The sequence below is a fragment of the Triturus cristatus genome, chromosome 5_2 (assembly GCF_964204655.1).
Source record: "Triturus cristatus chromosome 5_2, aTriCri1.1, whole genome shotgun sequence".
NCBI classification, from domain to species: Eukaryota; Metazoa; Chordata; class Amphibia; order Caudata; family Salamandridae; genus Triturus; species Triturus cristatus.
In genome coordinates, this window is record NC_140588.1 from 575,694,190 (window position 1) to 575,713,245 (window position 19,056).

The window sequence follows — 19,056 nt, forward strand, 5'->3', positions numbered from 1 at the left end:
CCCAATTCACGTCTCAGCTGTGGGGTCTGCTGCTACTCTGCACTTAGCATGGATGCTTCCCAAAGCAATGCAGTGCCACCTACGCAGAGCCCCTGCTTAGAGAAATACACCTCCTATGTCTTTTCCCACTGAAGGGAGCAGGAGGAAGTACTTGCTTCCTGGGGAACATGGGCCTGCCACTGGAATTTGTTAACCCGCCTCTTGCGGATTTCTCCCCTTTCTTTGATTTACACCTGCAGGCTCTCCCTTGCCATCGGAGCAGGATCTGCTGATGCAGGCCCGGCTGGATCAAATGTGCAAAGGCTTGTCCCCAGGCCTCGGGAAAAAATTGAGCAGAGATTCCCGCCTCCGCCTCCGCCTCCTCTTGCCTTCCGAACGGGCTTCCAAACGGGCAATGCCCTGACGGGTCCCCCACGCCCCATCCTGCCCATGCCCACACCCCTGTATATGAGGGTGACCCATGTCCCTCACCCTCCATGCTCGAACGGAAGACACGTGTGTCCTGAGGGGAGCGCCAGACAGGCATTTCTCCGGCCAGGCAGACCCCTGCAGCACCCGTTAGGCTCCAAAGCCTGTACATTCCCAAGATGCCACTGGTCACTATGCAAATCAGACAGCCCTGGCCACACCCTCTCCGCCGCTGGGCTCTGCTGCTTTCGGTACGTGCAGCTCAGCTTTTTCTTACCCTGAACCAGACTTCCGTTTCAGCAAAAAGGTGGGTTGCAGTGGGTCCGGGATGCCATTTGGAGACAAAGCCTGCGGCCCTGTCAAAGATGACTTCCTGCCGCACACCATGTGGTCAGAAGCCTACGAAAAGAAGCGCACCTCGGAATACAGAATCTCACTTCCTCAAGAGCCTTGCACAAGAGATTTTCCTCCCGCCGAGGAAAGCAACTCAAAGGGAACCTTGCGAAAATCAAATTAGGAGCCAGATTGCGGGATGCTAGGCAAACTGTTTGTCAGAAAAGCAAATTCATTTTGAGAAGCCCTGACCTGCGGGAAGGAAAAGCATTCAAGGGCAGAAGAAGGACTGTTCCCTGACCGGGAATCGAACCCAGGCCGCGGCGGTGAGAGCGCCGAATCCTAACCACTAGACCACCAGGGAACCCAGAGCCATACAGCAAAAGTTCCTACACTGCTCTCCTAGTGACAAAGCTCATGGGGGCTGAAAGCATATTTTATTCTACAGCGAATATGAATCAGAACTTGAAAAAACACTCATGATTCCACCAGACTGTTTGTCACTTCCAAGCACAGGCCATCCCCTCCCCCGTGCTACTGAACCGACGAATTCCTGTACAATCGGGATCCCCGGGAAATCACAAGAGGGACACCTAGTGGCCGCTGATAGCTCAAAGACAGCTGGTACACCTTCTCACACCTACCTCGTTATTCAGCTTGCTGGAAGAATACATTGCGAATGACCGATTCAAGAGTGCAAGGGAGAAGAGTGCTCCAAAGTAGATGTATACATCGCAGCCGGGTTTTCCAGCAATTTACCTTTCTGATGAGCTGGTACTGCACTTTACGCCCACATAGAGCACCTGACTGGGTGGGGGACTGCGTGCGCATGAAGGTGGCTGAGGGCAATGGGAGCAAAGCAACCTGGGACCCAGGGGACCCAGCCCCTTTCCTCTGCTTTCGTCTATAGGTCGGGGTGCCTTTTTAAGGACCTTCGATTAAAAAAAGCTGAGCTGCGTGGACAAATTACGCACGTCTACGTCTTAGAGGGATCTTCCCTGACCGGGAATCGAACCCGGGCCGCGGCGGTGAAAGCGCCGAATCCTAGCCACTAGACCACCAGGGAGGAGATGCTCTTGTGAGCCTGCCTTGCTCACTTCCTTATTGTGACTAAGCTAACTCCACTGTATAGATTGCCCATAAAGTACGAGTGGGGAAAAGTTAGGTGTCACACAGTGTGTTTGTCATAAGCAATTACCTTTATCCTCCTGCAAAAGCCTTTTTACTCTGCAATCACCTCTTGCTGGACAGCCTGCGCTGGAGCAGCCAGCATGAAAAGGGAGCTGAGTAAGGCAGGGCCTAGGGTCTCACCAGGGTGGCCGAGTGGTTAAGGCGTTGGACTTAAGATCCAATGGACAGTTGTCCGCATGGGTTCGAGCCCCATCCCTGGTATGGGTTTTCAGCGGGTGTGTAGGAACTTGCAGATGCTTTTTTAAAGCATTTTCCTCTGCCCTCCTCACCCTCCCAGTGCCCTTCCTTAACAGTCCCAATTCACGTCTCAGCTGTGGGGTCTGCTGCTACTCTGCACTTAGCATGGATGCTTCCCAAAGCAATGCAGTGCCACCTACGCAGAGCCCCTGCTTAGAGAAATACACCTCCTATGTCTTTTCCCACTGAAGGGAGCAGGAGGAAGTACTTGCTTCCTGGGGAACATGGGCCTGCCACTGGAATTTGTTAACCCGCCTCTTGCGGATTTCTCCCCTTTCTTTGATTTACACCTGCAGGCTCTCCCTTGCCATCGGAGCAGGATCTGCTGATGCAGGCCCGGCTGGATCAAATGTGCAAAGGCTTGTCCCCAGGCCTCGGGAAAAAATTGAGCAGAGATTCCCGCCTCCGCCTCCGCCTCCTCTTGCCTTCCGAACGGGCTTCCAAACGGGCAATGCCCTGACGGGTCCCCCACGCCCCATCCTGCCCATGCCCACACCCCTGTATATGAGGGTGACCCATGTCCCTCACCCTCCATGCTCGAACGGAAGACACGTGTGTCCTGAGGGGAGCGCCAGACAGGCATTTCTCCGGCCAGGCAGACCCCTGCAGCACCCGTTAGGCTCCAAAGCCTGTACATTCCCAAGATGCCACTGGTCACTATGCAAATCAGACAGCCCTGGCCACACCCTCTCCGCCGCTGGGCTCTGCTGCTTTCGGTACGTGCAGCTCAGCTTTTTCTTACCCTGAACCAGACTTCCGTTTCAGCAAAAAGGTGGGTTGCAGTGGGTCCGGGATGCCATTTGGAGACAAAGCCTGCGGCCCTGTCAAAGATGACTTCCTGCCGCACACCATGTGGTCAGAAGCCTACGAAAAGAAGCGCACCTCGGAATACAGAATCTCACTTCCTCAAGAGCCTTGCACAAGAGATTTTCCTCCCGCCGAGGAAAGCAACTCAAAGGGAACCTTGCGAAAATCAAATTAGGAGCCAGATTGCGGGATGCTAGGCAAACTGTTTGTCAGAAAAGCGAATTCATTTTGAGAAGCCCTGACCTGCGGGAAGGAAAAGCATTCAAGGGCAGAAGAAGGACTGTTCCCTGACCGGGAATCGAACCCGGGCCGCGGCGGTGAGAGCGCCGAATCCTAACCACTAGACCACCAGGGAACCCACAGCCATACAGCAAAAGTTCCTACACTGCTCTCCTAGTGACAAAGCTCATGGGGGCTGAAAGCATATTTTATTCTACAGCGAATATGAATCAGAACTTGAAAAAACACTCATGATTCCACCAGACTGTTTGTCACTTCCAAGCACAGGCCATCCCCTCCCCCGTGCTACTGAACCGACGAATTCCTGTACAATCGGGATCCCCGGGAAATCACAAGAGGGACACCTAGTGGCCGCTGATAGCTCAAAGACAGCTGGTACACCTTCTCACACCTACCTCGTTATTCAGCTTGCTGGAAGAATACATTGCGAATGACCGATTCAAGAGTGCAAGGGAGAAGAGTGCTCCAAAGTAGATGTATACATCGCAGCCGGGTTTTCCAGCAATTTACCTTTCTGATGAGCTGGTACTGCACTTTACGCCCACATAGAGCACCTGACTGGGTGGGGGACTGCGTGCGCATGAAGGTGGCTGAGGGCAATGGGAGCAAAGCAACCTGGGACACAGGGGACCCAGCCCCTTTCCTCTGCTTTCGTCTATAGGTCGGGGTGCCTTTTTAAGGACCTTCGATTAAAAAAAGCTGAGCTGCGTGGACAAATTACGCACGTCTACGTCTTAGAGGGATCTTCCCTGACCGGGAATCGAACCCGGGCCGCGGCGGTGAAAGCGCCGAATCCTAGCCACTAGACCACCAGGGAGGAGATGCTCTTGTGAGCCTGCCTTGCTCACTTCCTTATTGTGACTAAGCTAACTCCACTGTATAGATTGCCCATAAAGTACGAGTGGGGAAAAGTTAGGTGTCACACAGTGTGTTTGTCATAAGCAATTACCTTTATCCTCCTGCAAAAGCCTTTTTACTCTGCAATCACCTCTTGCTGGACAGCCTGCGCTGGAGCAGCCAGCATGAAAAGGGAGCTGAGTAAGGCAGGGCCTAGGGTCTCACCAGGGTGGCCGAGTGGTTAAGGCGTTGGACTTAAGATCCAATGGACAGTTGTCCGCATGGGTTCGAGCCCCATCCCTGGTATGGGTTTTCAGCGGGTGTGTAGGAACTTGCAGATGCTTTTTTAAAGCATTTTCCTCTGCCCTCCTCACCCTCCCAGTGCCCTTCCTTAACAGTCCCAATTCACGTCTCAGCTGTGGGGTCTGCTGCTACTCTGCACTTAGCATGGATGCTTCCCAAAGCAATGCAGTGCCACCTACGCAGAGCCCCTGCTTAGAGAAATACACCTCCTATGTCTTTTCCCACTGAAGGGAGCAGGAGGAAGTACTTGCTTCCTGGGGAACATGGGCCTGCCACTGGAATTTGTTAACCCGCCTCTTGCGGATTTCTCCCCTTTCTTTGATTTACACCTGCAGGCTCTCCCTTGCCATCGGAGCAGGATCTGCTGATGCAGGCCCGGCTGGATCAAATGTGCAAAGGCTTGTCCCCAGGCCTCGGGAAAAAATTGAGCAGAGATTCCCGCCTCCGCCTCCGCCTCCTCTTGCCTTCCGAACGGGCTTCCAAACGGGCAATGCCCTGACGGGTCCCCCACGCCCCATCCTGCCCATGCCCACACCCCTGTATATGAGGGTGACCCATGTCCCTCACCCTCCATGCTCGAACGGAAGACACGTGTGTCCTGAGGGGAGCGCCAGACAGGCATTTCTCCGGCCAGGCAGACCCCTGCAGCACCCGTTAGGCTCCAAAGCCTGTACATTCCCAAGATGCCACTGGTCACTATGCAAATCAGACAGCCCTGGCCACACCCTCTCCGCCGCTGGGCTCTGCTGCTTTCGGTACGTGCAGCTCAGCTTTTTCTTACCCTGAACCAGACTTCCGTTTCAGCAAAAAGGTGGGTTGCAGTGGGTCCGGGATGCCATTTGGAGACAAAGCCTGCGGCCCTGTCAAAGATGACTTCCTGCCGCACACCATGTGGTCAGAAGCCTACGAAAAGAAGCGCACCTCGGAATACAGAATCTCACTTCCTCAAGAGCCTTGCACAAGAGATTTTCCTCCCGCCGAGGAAAGCAACTCAAAGGGAACCTTGCGAAAATCAAATTAGGAGCCAGATTGCGGGATGCTAGGCAAACTGTTTGTCAGAAAAGCAAATTCATTTTGAGAAGCCCTGACCTGCGGGAAGGAAAAGCATTCAAGGGCAGAAGAAGGACTGTTCCCTGACCGGGAATCGAACCCAGGCCGCGGCGGTGAGAGCGCCGAATCCTAACCACTAGACCACCAGGGAACCCAGAGCCATACAGCAAAAGTTCCTACACTGCTCTCCTAGTGACAAAGCTCATGGGGGCTGAAAGCATATTTTATTCTACAGCGAATATGAATCAGAACTTGAAAAAACACTCATGATTCCACCAGACTGTTTGTCACTTCCAAGCACAGGCCATCCCCTCCCCCGTGCTACTGAACCGACGAATTCCTGTACAATCGGGATCCCCGGGAAATCACAAGAGGGACACCTAGTGGCCGCTGATAGCTCAAAGACAGCTGGTACACCTTCTCACACCTACCTCGTTATTCAGCTTGCTGGAAGAATACATTGCGAATGACCGATTCAAGAGTGCAAGGGAGAAGAGTGCTCCAAAGTAGATGTATACATCGCAGCCGGGTTTTCCAGCAATTTACCTTTCTGATGAGCTGGTACTGCACTTTACGCCCACATAGAGCACCTGACTGGGTGGGGGACTGCGTGCGCATGAAGGTGGCTGAGGGCAATGGGAGCAAAGCAACCTGGGACACAGGGGACCCAGCCCCTTTCCTCTGCTTTCGTCTATAGGTCGGGGTGCCTTTTTAAGGACCTTCGATTAAAAAAAGCTGAGCTGCGTGGACAAATTACGCACGTCTACGTCTTAGAGGGATCTTCCCTGACCGGGAATCGAACCCGGGCCGCGGCGGTGAAAGCGCCGAATCCTAGCCACTAGACCACCAGGGAGGAGATGCTCTTGTGAGCCTGCCTTGCTCACTTCCTTATTGTGACTAAGCTAACTCCACTGTATAGATTGCCCATAAAGTACGAGTGGGGAAAAGTTAGGTGTCACACAGTGTGTTTGTCATAAGCAATTACCTTTATCCTCCTGCAAAAGCCTTTTTACTCTGCAATCACCTCTTGCTGGACAGCCTGCGCTGGAGCAGCCAGCATGAAAAGGGAGCTGAGTAAGGCAGGGCCTAGGGTCTCACCAGGGTGGCCGAGTGGTTAAGGCGTTGGACTTAAGATCCAATGGACAGTTGTCCGCATGGGTTCGAGCCCCATCCCTGGTATGGGTTTTCAGCGGGTGTGTAGGAACTTGCAGATGCTTTTTTAAAGCATTTTCCTCTGCCCTCCTCACCCTCCCAGTGCCCTTCCTTAACAGTCCCAATTCACGTCTCAGCTGTGGGGTCTGCTGCTACTCTGCACTTAGCATGGATGCTTCCCAAAGCAATGCAGTGCCACCTACGCAGAGCCCCTGCTTAGAGAAATACACCTCCTATGTCTTTTCCCACTGAAGGGAGCAGGAGGAAGTACTTGCTTCCTGGGGAACATGGGCCTGCCACTGGAATTTGTTAACCCGCCTCTTGCGGATTTCTCCCCTTTCTTTGATTTACACCTGCAGGCTCTCCCTTGCCATCGGAGCAGGATCTGCTGATGCAGGCCCGGCTGGATCAAATGTGCAAAGGCTTGTCCCCAGGCCTCGGGAAAAAATTGAGCAGAGATTCCCGCCTCCGCCTCCGCCTCCTCTTGCCTTCCGAACGGGCTTCCAAACGGGCAATGCCCTGACGGGTCCCCCACGCCCCATCCTGCCCATGCCCACACCCCTGTATATGAGGGTGACCCATGTCCCTCACCCTCCATGCTCGAACGGAAGACACGTGTGTCCTGAGGGGAGCGCCAGACAGGCATTTCTCCGGCCAGGCAGACCCCTGCAGCACCCGTTAGGCTCCAAAGCCTGTACATTCCCAAGATGCCACTGGTCACTATGCAAATCAGACAGCCCTGGCCACACCCTCTCCGCCGCTGGGCTCTGCTGCTTTCGGTACGTGCAGCTCAGCTTTCTATTACCCTGAACCAGACTTCCGTTTCAGCAAAAAGGTGGGTTGCAGTGCGTCCGGGATGCCATTTGGAGATAAAGCCTGCGGCCCTGTCAAAGATGACTTCCTGCCGCACACCATGTGGTCAGAAGCCTACGAAAAGAAGCGCACCTCGGAATACAGAATCTCACTTCCTCAAGAGCCTTGCACAAGAGATTTTCCTCCCGCCGAGGAAAGCAACTCAAAGGGAACCTTGCGAAAATCTAATTAGGAGCCAGATTGCGGGATGCTAGGCAAACTGTTTGTCAGAAAAGCAAATTCATTTTGAGAAGCCCTGACCTGCGGGAAGGAAAAGCATTCAAGGGCAGAAGAAGGACTGTTCCCTGACCGGGAATCGAACCCGGGCCGCGGCGGTGAGAGCGCCGAATCCTAACCACTAGACCACCAGGGAACCCACAGCCATACAGCAAAAGTTCCTACACTGCTCTCCTAGTGACAAAGCTCATGGGGGCTGAAAGCATATTTTATTCTACAGCGAATATGAATCAGAACTTGAAAAAACACTCATGATTCCACCAGACTGTTTGTCACTTCCAAGCACAGGCCATCCCCTCCCCCGTGCTACTGAACCGACGAATTCCTGTACAATCGGGATCCCCGGGAAATCACAAGAGGGACACCTAGTGGCCGCTGATAGCTCAAAGACAGCTGGTACACCTTCTCACACCTACCTCGTTATTCAGCTTGCTGGAAGAATACATTGCGAATGACCGATTCAAGAGTGCAAGGGAGAAGAGTGCTCCAAAGTAGATGTATACATCGCAGCCGGGTTTTCCAGCAATTTACCTTTCTGATGAGCTGGTACTGCACTTTACGCCCACATAGAGCACCTGACTGGGTGGGGGACTGCGTGCGCATGAAGGTGGCTGAGGGCAATGGGAGCAAAGCAACCTGGGACACAGGGGACCCAGCCCCTTTCCTCTGCTTTCGTCTATAGGTCGGGGTGCCTTTTTAAGGACCTTCGATTAAAAAAAGCTGAGCTGCGTGGACAAATTACGCACGTCTACGTCTTAGAGGGATCTTCCCTGACCGGGAATCGAACCCGGGCCGCGGCGGTGAAAGCGCCGAATCCTAGCCACTAGACCACCAGGGAGGAGATGCTCTTGTGAGCCTGCCTTGCTCACTTCCTTATTGTGACTAAGCTAACTCCACTGTATAGATTGCCCATAAAGTACGAGTGGGGAAAAGTTAGGTGTCACACAGTGTGTTTGTCATAAGCAATTACCTTTATCCTCCTGCAAAAGCCTTTTTACTCTGCAATCACCTCTTGCTGGACAGCCTGCGCTGGAGCAGCCAGCATGAAAAGGGAGCTGAGTAAGGCAGGGCCTAGGGTCTCACCAGGGTGGCCGAGTGGTTAAGGCGTTGGACTTAAGATCCAATGGACAGTTGTCCGCATGGGTTCGAGCCCCATCCCTGGTATGGGTTTTCAGCGGGTGTGTAGGAACTTGCAGATGCTTTTTTAAAGCATTTTCCTCTGCCCTCCTCACCCTCCCAGTGCCCTTCCTTAACAGTCCCAATTCACGTCTCAGCTGTGGGGTCTGCTGCTACTCTGCACTTAGCATGGATGCTTCCCAAAGCAATGCAGTGCCACCTACGCAGAGCCCCTGCTTAGAGAAATACACCTCCTATGTCTTTTCCCACTGAAGGGAGCAGGAGGAAGTACTTGCTTCCTGGGGAACATGGGCCTGCCACTGGAATTTGTTAACCCGCCTCTTGCGGATTTCTCCCCTTTCTTTGATTTACACCTGCAGGCTCTCCCTTGCCATCGGAGCAGGATCTGCTGATGCAGGCCCGGCTGGATCAAATGTGCAAAGGCTTGTCCCCAGGCCTCGGGAAAAAATTGAGCAGAGATTCCCGCCTCCGCCTCCGCCTCCTCTTGCCTTCCGAACGGGCTTCCAAACGGGCAATGCCCTGACGGGTCCCCCACGCCCCATCCTGCCCATGCCCACACCCCTGTATATGAGGGTGACCCATGTCCCTCACCCTCCATGCTCGAACGGAAGACACGTGTGTCCTGAGGGGAGCGCCAGACAGGCATTTCTCCGGCCAGGCAGACCCCTGCAGCACCCGTTAGGCTCCAAAGCCTGTACATTCCCAAGATGCCACTGGTCACTATGCAAATCAGACAGCCCTGGCCACACCCTCTCCGCCGCTGGGCTCTGCTGCTTTCGGTACGTGCAGCTCAGCTTTTTCTTACCCTGAACCAGACTTCCGTTTCAGCAAAAAGGTGGGTTGCAGTGGGTCCGGGATGCCATTTGGAGACAAAGCCTGCGGCCCTGTCAAAGATGACTTCCTGCCGCACACCATGTGGTCAGAAGCCTACGAAAAGAAGCGCACCTCGGAATACAGAATCTCACTTCCTCAAGAGCCTTGCACAAGAGATTTTCCTCCCGCCGAGGAAAGCAACTCAAAGGGAACCTTGCGAAAATCAAATTAGGAGCCAGATTGCGGGATGCTAGGCAAACTGTTTGTCAGAAAAGCAAATTCATTTTGAGAAGCCCTGACCTGCGGGAAGGAAAAGCATTCAAGGGCAGAAGAAGGACTGTTCCCTGACCGGGAATCGAACCCGGGCCGCAGCGGTGAGAGTGCCGAATCCTAACCACTAGACCACCAGGGAACCCACAGCCATACAGCAAAAGTTCCTACACTGCTCTCCTAGTGACAAAGCTCATGGGGGCTGAAAGCATATTTTATTCTACAGCGAATATGAATCAGAACTTGAAAAAACACTCATGATTCCACCAGACTGTTTGTCACTTCCAAGCACAGGCCATCCCCTCCCCCGTGCTACTGAACCGACGAATTCCTGTACAATCGGGATCCCCGGGAAATCACAAGAGGGACACCTAGTGGCCGCTGATAGCTCAAAGACAGCTGGTACACCTTCTCACACCTACCTCGTTATTCAGCTTGCTGGAAGAATACATTGCGAATGACCGATTCAAGAGTGCAAGGGAGAAGAGTGCTCCAAAGTAGATGTATACATCGCAGCCGGGTTTTCCAGCAATTTACCTTTCTGATGAGCTGGTACTGCACTTTACGCCCACATAGAGCACCTGACTGGGTGGGGGACTGCGTGCGCATGAAGGTGGCTGAGGGCAATGGGAGCAAAGCAACCTGGGACACAGGGGACCCAGCCCCTTTCCTCTGCTTTCGTCTATAGGTCGGGGTGCCTTTTTAAGGACCTTCGATTAAAAAAAGCTGAGCTGCGTGGACAAATTACGCACGTCTACGTCTTAGAGGGATCTTCCCTGACCGGGAATCGAACCCGGGCCGCGGCGGTGAAAGCGCCGAATCCTAGCCACTAGACCACCAGGGAGGAGATGCTCTTGTGAGCCTGCCTTGCTCACTTCCTTATTGTGACTAAGCTAACTCCACTGTATAGATTGCCCATAAAGTACGAGTGGGGAAAAGTTAGGTGTCACACAGTGTGTTTGTCATAAGCAATTACCTTTATCCTCCTGCAAAAGCCTTTTTACTCTGCAATCACCTCTTGCTGGACAGCCTGCGCTGGAGCAGCCAGCATGAAAAGGGAGCTGAGTAAGGCAGGGCCTAGGGTCTCACCAGGGTGGCCGAGTGGTTAAGGCGTTGGACTTAAGATCCAATGGACAGTTGTCCGCATGGGTTCGAGCCCCATCCCTGGTATGGGTTTTCAGCGGGTGTGTAGGAACTTGCAGATGCTTTTGTAAAGCATTTTCCTCTGCCCTCCTCACCCTCCCATTGCCCTTCCTTAACAGTCCCAATTCACGTCTCAGCTGTGGGGTCTGCTGCTACTCTGCACTTAGCATGGATGCTTGCCAAAGCAATGCAGTGCCACCTACGCAGAGCCCCTGCTTAGAGAAATACACCTCCTATGTCTTTTCCCACTGAAGGGAGCAGGAGGAAGTACTTGCTTCCTGGGGAACATGGGCCTGCCACTGGAATTTGTTAACCAGCCTCTTGCGGATTTCTCCCCTTTCTTTGATTTACACCTGCAGGCTCTCCCTTGCCATCGGAGCAGGATCTGCTGATGCAGGCCCGGCTGGATCAAAAGTGCAAAGGCTTGTCCCCAGGCCTCGGGAAAAAATTGAGCAGAGATTCCCGCCTCCGCCTCCTCTTGCCTTCCGAACGGGCTTCCAAACGGGCAATGCCCTGACGGGTCCCCCACGCCCCATCCTGCCCATGCCCACACCCCTGTATATGAGGGTGACCCATGTCCCTCACCCTCCATGCTCGAACGGAAGACACGTGTGTCCTGAGGGGAGCGCCAGACAGGCATTTCTCCGGCCAGGCAGACCCCTGCAGCACCCGTTAAGCTCCAAAGCCTGTACATTCCCAAGATGCCACTGGTCACTATGCAAATCAGACAGCCCTGGCCACACCCTCTCCGCCGCTGGGCTCTGCTGCTTTCGGTACGTGCAGCTCAGCTTTCAATTACCCTGAACCAGACTTCCGTTTCAGCAAAAAGGTGGGTTGCAGTGCGTCCGGGATGCCATTTGGAGATAAAGCCTGCGGCCCTGTCAAAGATGACTTCCTGCCGCACACCATGTGGTCAGAAGCCTACGAAAAGAAGCGCACCTCGGAATACAGAATCTCACTTCCTCAAGAGCCTTGCACAAGAGATTTTCCTCCCGCCGAGGAAAGCAACTCAAAGGGAACCTTGCGAAAATCAAATTAGGAGCCAGATTGCGGGATGCTAGGCAAACTGTTTGTCAGAAAAGCAAATTCATTTTGAGAAGCCCTGACCTGCGGGAAGGAAAAGCATTCAAGGGCAGAAGAAGGACTGTTCCCTGACCGGGAATCGAACCCAGGCCGCGGCGGTGAGAGCGCCGAATCCTAACCACTAGACCACCAGGGAACCCACAGCCATACAGCAAAAGTTCCTACACTGCTCTCCTAGTGACAAAGCTCATGGGGGCTGAAAGCATATTTTATTCTACAGCGAATATGAATCAGAACTTGAAAAAACACTCATGATTCCACCAGACTGTTTGTCACTTCCAAGCACAGGCCATCCCCTCCCCCGTGCTACTGAACCGACGAATTCCTGTACAATCGGGATCCCCGGGAAATCACAAGAGGGACACCTAGTGGCCGCTGATAGCTCAAAGACAGCTGGTACACCTTCTCACACCTACCTCGTTATTCAGCTTGCTGGAAGAATACATTGCGAATGACCGATTCAAGAGTGCAAGGGAGAAGAGTGCTCCAAAGTAGATGTATACATCGCAGCCGGGTTTTCCAGCAATTTACCTTTCTGATGAGCTGGTACTGCACTTTACGCCCACATAGAGCACCTGACTGGGTGGGGGACTGCGTGCGCATGAAGGTGGCTGAGGGCAATGGGAGCAAAGCAACCTGGGACACAGGGGACCCAGCCCCTTTCCTCTGCTTTCGTCTATAGGTCGGGGTGCCTTTTTAAGGACCTTCGATTAAAAAAAGCTGAGCTGCGTGGACAAATTACGCACGTCTACGTCTTAGAGGGATCTTCCCTGACCGGGAATCGAACCCGGGCCGCGGCGGTGAAAGCGCCGAATCCTAGCCACTAGACCACCAGGGAGGAGATGCTCTTGGGAGCCTGCCTTGCTCACTTCCTTATTGTGACTAAGCTAACTCCACTGTATAGATTGCCCATAAAGTACGAGTGGGGAAAAGTTAGGTGTCACACAGTGTGTTTGTCATAAGCAATTACCTTTATCCTCCTGCAAAAGCCTTTTTACTCTGCAATCACCTCTTGCTGGACAGCCTGCGCTGGAGCAGCCAGCATGAAAAGGGAGCTGAGTAAGGCAGGGCCTAGGGTCTCACCAGGGTGGCCGAGTGGTTAAGGCGTTGGACTTAAGATCCAATGGACAGTTGTCCGCATGGGTTCGAGCCCCATCCCTGGTATGGGTTTTCAGCGGGTGTGTAGGAACTTGCAGATGCTTTTTTAAAGCATTTTCCTCTGCCCTCCTCACCCTCCCAGTGCCCTTCCTTAACAGTCCCAATTCACGTCTCAGCTGTGGGGTCTGCTGCTACTCTGCACTTAGCATGGATGCTTCCCAAAGCAATGCAGTGCCACCTACGCAGAGCCCCTGCTTAGAGAAATACACCTCCTATGTCTTTTCCCACTGAAGGGAGCAGGAGGAAGTACTTGCTTCCTGGGGAACATGGGCCTGCCACTGGAATTTGTTAACCCGCCTCTTGCGGATTTCTCCCCTTTCTTTGATTTACACCTGCAGGCTCTCCCTTGCCATCGGAGCAGGATCTGCTGATGCAGGCCCGGCTGGATCAAATGTGCAAAGGCTTGTCCCCAGGCCTCGGGAAAAAATTGAGCAGAGATTCCCGCCTCCGCCTCCGCCTCCTCTTGCCTTCCGAACGGGCTTCCAAACGGGCAATGCCCTGACGGGTCCCCCACGCCCCATCCTGCCCATGCCCACACCCCTGTATATGAGGGTGACCCATGTCCCTCACCCTCCATGCTCGAACGGAAGACACGTGTGTCCTGAGGGGAGCGCCAGACAGGCATTTCTCCGGCCAGGCAGACCCCTGCAGCACCCGTTAGGCTCCAAAGCCTGTACATTCCCAAGATGCCACTGGTCACTATGCAAATCAGACAGCCCTGGCCACACCCTCTCCGCCGCTGGGCTCTGCTGCTTTCGGTACGTGCAGCTCAGCTTTTTCTTACCCTGAACCAGACTTCCGTTTCAGCAAAAAGGTGGGTTGCAGTGGGTCCGGGATGCCATTTGGAGACAAAGCCTGCGGCCCTGTCAAAGATGACTTCCTGCCGCACACCATGTGGTCAGAAGCCTACGAAAAGAAGCGCACCTCGGAATACAGAATCTCACTTCCTCAAGAGCCTTGCACAAGAGATTGTCCTCCCGCCGAGGAAAGCAACTCAAAGGGAACCTTGCGAAAATCAAATTAGGAGCCAGATTGCGGGATGCTAGGCAAACTGTTTGTCAGAAAAGCAAATTCATTTTGAGAAGCCCTGACCTGCGGGAAGGAAAAGCATTCAAGGGCAGAAGAAGGACTGTTCCCTGACCGGGAATCGAACCCGGGCCGCGGCGGTGAGAGCGCCGAATCCTAACCACTAGACCACCAGGGAACCCACAGCCATACAGCAAAAGTTCCTACACTGCTCTCCTAGTGACAAAGCTCATGGGGGCTGAAAGCATATTTTATTCTACAGCGAATATGAATCAGAACTTGAAAAAACACTCATGATTCCACCAGACTGTTTGTCACTTCCAAGCACAGGCCATCCCCTCCCCCGTGCTACTGAACCGACGAATTCCTGTACAATCGGGATCCCCGGGAAATCACAAGAGGGACACCTAGTGGCCGCTGATAGCTCAAAGACAGCTGGTACACCTTCTCACACCTACCTCGTTATTCAGCTTGCTGGAAGAATACATTGCGAATGACCGATTCAAGAGTGCAAGGGAGAAGAGTGCTCCAAAGTAGATGTATACATCGCAGCCGGGTTTTCCAGCAATTTACCTTTCTGATGAGCTGGTACTGCACTTTACGCCCACATAGAGCACCTGACTGGGTGGGGGACTGCGTGCGCATGAAGGTGGCTGAGGGCAATGGGAGCAAAGCAACCTGGGACACAGGGGACCCAGCCCCTTTCCTCTGCTTTCGTCTATAGGTCGGGGTGCCTTTTTAAGGACCTTCGATTAAAAAAAGCTGAGCTGCGTGGACAAATTACGCACGTCTACGTCTTAGAGGGATCTTCCCTGACCGGGAATCGAACCCGGGCCGCGGCGGTGAAAGCGCCGAATCCTAGCCACTAGACCACCAGGGAGGAGATGCTCTTGTGAGCCTGCCTTGCTCACTTCCTTATTGTGACTAAGCTAACTCCACTGTATAGATTGCCCATAAAGTACGAGTGGGGAAAAGTTAGGTGTCACACAGTGTGTTTGTCATAAGCAATTACCTTTATCCTCCTGCAAAAGCCTTTTTACTCTGCAATCACCTCTTGCTGGACAGCCTGCGCTGGAGCAGCCAGCATGAAAAGGGAGCTGAGTAAGGCAGGGCCTAGGGTCTCACCAGGGTGGCCGAGTGGTTAAGGCGTTGGACTTAAGATCCAATGGACAGTTGTCCGCATGGGTTCGAGCCCCATCCCTGGTATGGGTTTTCAGCGGGTGTGTAGGAACTTGCAGATGCTTTTTTAAAGCATTTTCCTCTGCCCTCCTCACCCTCCCAGTGCCCTTCCTTAACAGTCCCAATTCACGTCTCAGCTGTGGGGTCTGCTGCTACTCTGCACTTAGCATGGATGCTTCCCAAAGCAATGCAGTGCCACCTACGCAGAGCCCCTGCTTAGAGAAATACACCTCCTATGTCTTTTCCCACTGAAGGGAGCAGGAGGAAGTACTTGCTTCCTGGGGAACATGGGCCTGCCACTGGAATTTGTTAACCCGCCTCTTGCGGATTTCTCCCCTTTCTTTGATTTACACCTGCAGGCTCTCCCTTGCCATCGGAGCAGGATCTGCTGATGCAGGCCCGGCTGGATCAAATGTGCAAAGGCTTGTCCCCAGGCCTCGGGAAAAAATTGAGCAGAGATTCCCGCCTCCGCCTCCGCCTCCTCTTGCCTTCCGAACGGGCTTCCAAACGGGCAATGCCCTGACGGGTCCCCCACGCCCCATCCTGCCCATGCCCACACCCCTGTATATGAGGGTGACCCATGTCCCTCACCCTCCATGCTCGAACGGAAGACACGTGTGTCCTGAGGGGAGCGCCAGACAGGCATTTCTCCGGCCAGGCAGACCCCTGCAGCACCCGTTAGGCTCCAAAGCCTGTACATTCCCAAGATGCCACTGGTCACTATGCAAATCAGACAGCCCTGGCCACACCCTCTCCGCCGCTGGGCTCTGCTGCTTTCGGTACGTGCAGCTCAGCTTTTTCTTACCCTGAACCAGACTTCCGTTTCAGCAAAAAGGTGGGTTGCAGTGGGTCCGGGATGCCATTTGGAGACAAAGCCTGCGGCCCTGTCAAAGATGACTTCCTGCCGCACACCATGTGGTCAGAAGCCTACGAAAAGAAGCGCACCTCGGAATACAGAATCTCACTTCCTCAAGAGCCTTGCACAAGAGATTTTCCTCCCGCCGAGGAAAGCAACTCAAAGGGAACCTTGCGAAAATCAAATTAGGAGCCAGATTGCGGGATGCTAGGCAAACTGTTTGTCAGAAAAGCGAATTCATTTTGAGAAGCCCTGACCTGCGGGAAGGAAAAGCATTCAAGGGCAGAAGAAGGACTGTTCCCTGACCGGGAATCGAACCCGGGCCGCGGCGGTGAGAGCGCCGAATCCTAACCACTAGACCACCAGGGAACCCACAGCCATACAGCAAAAGTTCCTACACTGCTCTCCTAGTGACAAAGCTCATGGGGGCTGAAAGCATATTTTATTCTACAGCGAATATGAATCAGAACTTGAAAAAACACTCATGATTCCACCAGACAGTTTGTCACTTCCAAGCACAGGCCATCCCCTCCCCCGTGCTACTGAACCGACGAATTCCTGTACAATCGGGATCCCCGGGAAATCACAAGAGGGACACCTAGTGGCCGCTGATAGCTCAAAGACAGCTGGTACACCTTCTCACACCTACCTCGTTATTCAGCTTGCTGGAAGAATACATTGCGAATGACCGATTCAAGAGTGCAAGGGAGAAGAGTGCTCCAAAGTAGATGTATACATCGCAGCCGGGTTTTCCAGCAATTTACCTTTCTGATGAGCTGGTACTGCACTTTACGCCCACATAGAGCACCTGACTGGGTGGGGGACTGCGTGCGCATGAAGGTGGCTGAGGGCAATGGGAGCAAAGCAACCTGGGACACAGGGGACCCAGCCCCTTTCCTCTGCTTTCGTCTATAGGTCGGGGTGCCTTTTTAAGGACCTTCGATTAAAAAAAGCTGAGCTGCGTGGACAAATTACGCACGTCTACGTCTTAGAGGGATCTTCCCTGACCGGGAATCGAACCCGGGCCGCGGCGGTGAAAGCGCCGAATCCTAGCCACTAGACCACCAGGGAGGAGATGCTCTTGTGAGCCTGCCTTGCTCACTTCCTTATTGTGACTAAGCTAACTCCACTGTATAGATTGCCCATAAAGTACGAGTGGGGAAAAGTTAGGTGTCACACAGTGTGTTTGTCATAAGCAATTACCTTTATCCTCCTGCAAAAGCCTTTTTACTCTGCAATCACCTCTTGCTGGACAGCCTGCGCTGGAGCAGCCAGCATGAAAAGGGAGCTGAGTAAGGCAGGGCCTAGGGTCTCACCAGGGTGGCCGAGTGGTTAAGGCGTTGGACTTAAGATCCAATGGACAGTTGTCCGCATGGGTTCGAGCCCCATCCCTGGTATGGGTTTTCAGCGGGTGTGTAGGAACTTGCAGATGCTTTTTTAAAGCATTTTCCTCTGCCCTCCTCACCCTCCCAGTGCCCTTCCTTAACAGTCCCAATTCACGTCTCAGCTGTGGGGTCTGCTGCTACTCTGCACTTAGCATGGATGCTTCCCAAAGCAATGCAGTGCCACCTACGCAGAGCCCCTGCTTAGAGAAATACACCTCCTATGTCTTTTCCCACTGAAGGGAGCAGGAGGAAGTACTTGCTTCCTGGGGAACATGGGCCTGCCACTGGAATTTGTTAACCCGCCTCTTGCGGATTTCTCCCCTTTCTTTGATTTACACCTGCAGGCTCTCCCTTGCCATCGGAGCAGGATCTGCTGATGCAGGCCCGGCTGGATCAAATGTGCAAAGGCTTGTCCCCAGGCCTCGGGAAAAAATTGAGCAGAGATTCCCGCCTCCGCCTCCGCCTCCTCTTGCCTTCCGAACGGGCTTCCAAACGGGCAATGCCCTGACGGGTCCCCCACGCCCCATCCTGCCCATGCCCACACCCCTGTATATGAGGGTGACCCATGTCCCTCACCCTCCATGCTCGAACGGAAGACACGTGTGTCCTGAGGGGAGCGCCAGACAGGCATTTCTCCGGCCAGGCAGACCCCTGCAGCACCCGTTAGGCTCCAAAGCCTGTACATTCCCAAGATGCCACTGGTCACTATGCAAATCAGACAGCCCTGGCCACACCCTCTCCGCCGCTGGGCTCTGCTGCTTTCGGTACGTGCAGCTCAGCTTTTTCTTACCCTGAACCAGACTTCCGTTTCAGCAAAAAGGTGGGTTGCAGTGGGTCCGGGATGCCATTTGGAGACAAAGCCTGCGGCCCTGTCAAAGATGACTTCCTGCCGCACACCATGTGGTCAGAAGCCTACGAAAAGAAGCGCACCTCGGAATACAGAATCTCACTTCCTCAAGAGCCTTGCACAAGAGATTTTCCTCCCGCCGAGGAAAGCAACTCAAAGGGAACCTTGCGAAAATCAAATTAGGAGCCAGATTGCGGGATGCTAGGCAAACTGTTTGTCAGAAAAGCAAATTCATTTTGAGAAGCCCTGACCTGCGGGAAGGAAAAGCATTCAAGGGCAGAAGAAGGACTGTTCCCTGACCGGGAATCGAACCCAGGCCGCGGCGGTGAGAGCGCCGAATCCTAACCACTAGACCACCAGGGAACCCAGAGCCATACAGCAAAAGTTCCTACACTGCTCTCCTAGTGACAAAGCTCATGGGGGCTGAAAGCATATTTTATTCTACAGCGAATATGAATCAGAACTTGAAAAAACACTCATGATTCCACCAGACTGTTTGTCACTTCCAAGCA

At 53.6% G+C, this 19,056-nt stretch overlaps 20 non-coding genes across 20 annotated transcripts; 8 read left to right on the top strand and 12 right to left on the bottom strand.

The window, feature by feature from the left end:
* Positions 1–1,735: 1,735 nt before the first annotated feature.
* TRNAE-UUC (transfer RNA glutamic acid (anticodon UUC)) lies at positions 1,736–1,807 on the bottom strand. The gene has a single exon. It is a non-coding gene; the product is annotated as a tRNA-Glu (tRNA).
* Positions 1,808–2,050: 243 nt separating this feature from the next.
* Positions 2,051–2,133, top strand: TRNAL-UAA (transfer RNA leucine (anticodon UAA)). Its single transcript has one exon. It is a non-coding gene; the product is annotated as a tRNA-Leu (tRNA).
* Positions 2,134–3,259: 1,126 nt separating this feature from the next.
* On the bottom strand, positions 3,260–3,331 carry TRNAE-CUC (transfer RNA glutamic acid (anticodon CUC)). Its single transcript has one exon. It is a non-coding gene; the product is annotated as a tRNA-Glu (tRNA).
* A 630-nt stretch (positions 3,332–3,961) lies between these two features.
* Positions 3,962–4,033, bottom strand: TRNAE-UUC (transfer RNA glutamic acid (anticodon UUC)). The gene has a single exon. It is a non-coding gene; the product is annotated as a tRNA-Glu (tRNA).
* A 243-nt stretch (positions 4,034–4,276) lies between these two features.
* Positions 4,277–4,359, top strand: TRNAL-UAA (transfer RNA leucine (anticodon UAA)). The gene has a single exon. It is a non-coding gene; the product is annotated as a tRNA-Leu (tRNA).
* Positions 4,360–6,187: 1,828 nt separating this feature from the next.
* TRNAE-UUC (transfer RNA glutamic acid (anticodon UUC)) lies at positions 6,188–6,259 on the bottom strand. The gene has a single exon. It is a non-coding gene; the product is annotated as a tRNA-Glu (tRNA).
* Positions 6,260–6,502: 243 nt separating this feature from the next.
* Positions 6,503–6,585, top strand: TRNAL-UAA (transfer RNA leucine (anticodon UAA)). The gene has a single exon. It is a non-coding gene; the product is annotated as a tRNA-Leu (tRNA).
* A 1,126-nt stretch (positions 6,586–7,711) lies between these two features.
* On the bottom strand, positions 7,712–7,783 carry TRNAE-CUC (transfer RNA glutamic acid (anticodon CUC)). The gene has a single exon. It is a non-coding gene; the product is annotated as a tRNA-Glu (tRNA).
* A 630-nt stretch (positions 7,784–8,413) lies between these two features.
* Positions 8,414–8,485, bottom strand: TRNAE-UUC (transfer RNA glutamic acid (anticodon UUC)). The gene has a single exon. It is a non-coding gene; the product is annotated as a tRNA-Glu (tRNA).
* A 243-nt stretch (positions 8,486–8,728) lies between these two features.
* TRNAL-UAA (transfer RNA leucine (anticodon UAA)) lies at positions 8,729–8,811 on the top strand. The gene has a single exon. It is a non-coding gene; the product is annotated as a tRNA-Leu (tRNA).
* Positions 8,812–10,639: 1,828 nt separating this feature from the next.
* On the bottom strand, positions 10,640–10,711 carry TRNAE-UUC (transfer RNA glutamic acid (anticodon UUC)). The gene has a single exon. It is a non-coding gene; the product is annotated as a tRNA-Glu (tRNA).
* Positions 10,712–10,954: 243 nt separating this feature from the next.
* Positions 10,955–11,037, top strand: TRNAL-UAA (transfer RNA leucine (anticodon UAA)). Its single transcript has one exon. It is a non-coding gene; the product is annotated as a tRNA-Leu (tRNA).
* A 1,822-nt stretch (positions 11,038–12,859) lies between these two features.
* On the bottom strand, positions 12,860–12,931 carry TRNAE-UUC (transfer RNA glutamic acid (anticodon UUC)). Its single transcript has one exon. It is a non-coding gene; the product is annotated as a tRNA-Glu (tRNA).
* Positions 12,932–13,174: 243 nt separating this feature from the next.
* TRNAL-UAA (transfer RNA leucine (anticodon UAA)) lies at positions 13,175–13,257 on the top strand. The gene has a single exon. It is a non-coding gene; the product is annotated as a tRNA-Leu (tRNA).
* Positions 13,258–14,383: 1,126 nt separating this feature from the next.
* On the bottom strand, positions 14,384–14,455 carry TRNAE-CUC (transfer RNA glutamic acid (anticodon CUC)). Its single transcript has one exon. It is a non-coding gene; the product is annotated as a tRNA-Glu (tRNA).
* A 630-nt stretch (positions 14,456–15,085) lies between these two features.
* Positions 15,086–15,157, bottom strand: TRNAE-UUC (transfer RNA glutamic acid (anticodon UUC)). The gene has a single exon. It is a non-coding gene; the product is annotated as a tRNA-Glu (tRNA).
* Positions 15,158–15,400: 243 nt separating this feature from the next.
* TRNAL-UAA (transfer RNA leucine (anticodon UAA)) lies at positions 15,401–15,483 on the top strand. Its single transcript has one exon. It is a non-coding gene; the product is annotated as a tRNA-Leu (tRNA).
* A 1,126-nt stretch (positions 15,484–16,609) lies between these two features.
* TRNAE-CUC (transfer RNA glutamic acid (anticodon CUC)) lies at positions 16,610–16,681 on the bottom strand. Its single transcript has one exon. It is a non-coding gene; the product is annotated as a tRNA-Glu (tRNA).
* Positions 16,682–17,311: 630 nt separating this feature from the next.
* TRNAE-UUC (transfer RNA glutamic acid (anticodon UUC)) lies at positions 17,312–17,383 on the bottom strand. The gene has a single exon. It is a non-coding gene; the product is annotated as a tRNA-Glu (tRNA).
* A 243-nt stretch (positions 17,384–17,626) lies between these two features.
* On the top strand, positions 17,627–17,709 carry TRNAL-UAA (transfer RNA leucine (anticodon UAA)). The gene has a single exon. It is a non-coding gene; the product is annotated as a tRNA-Leu (tRNA).
* The last annotated feature ends 1,347 nt before the right edge of the window (positions 17,710–19,056 follow it).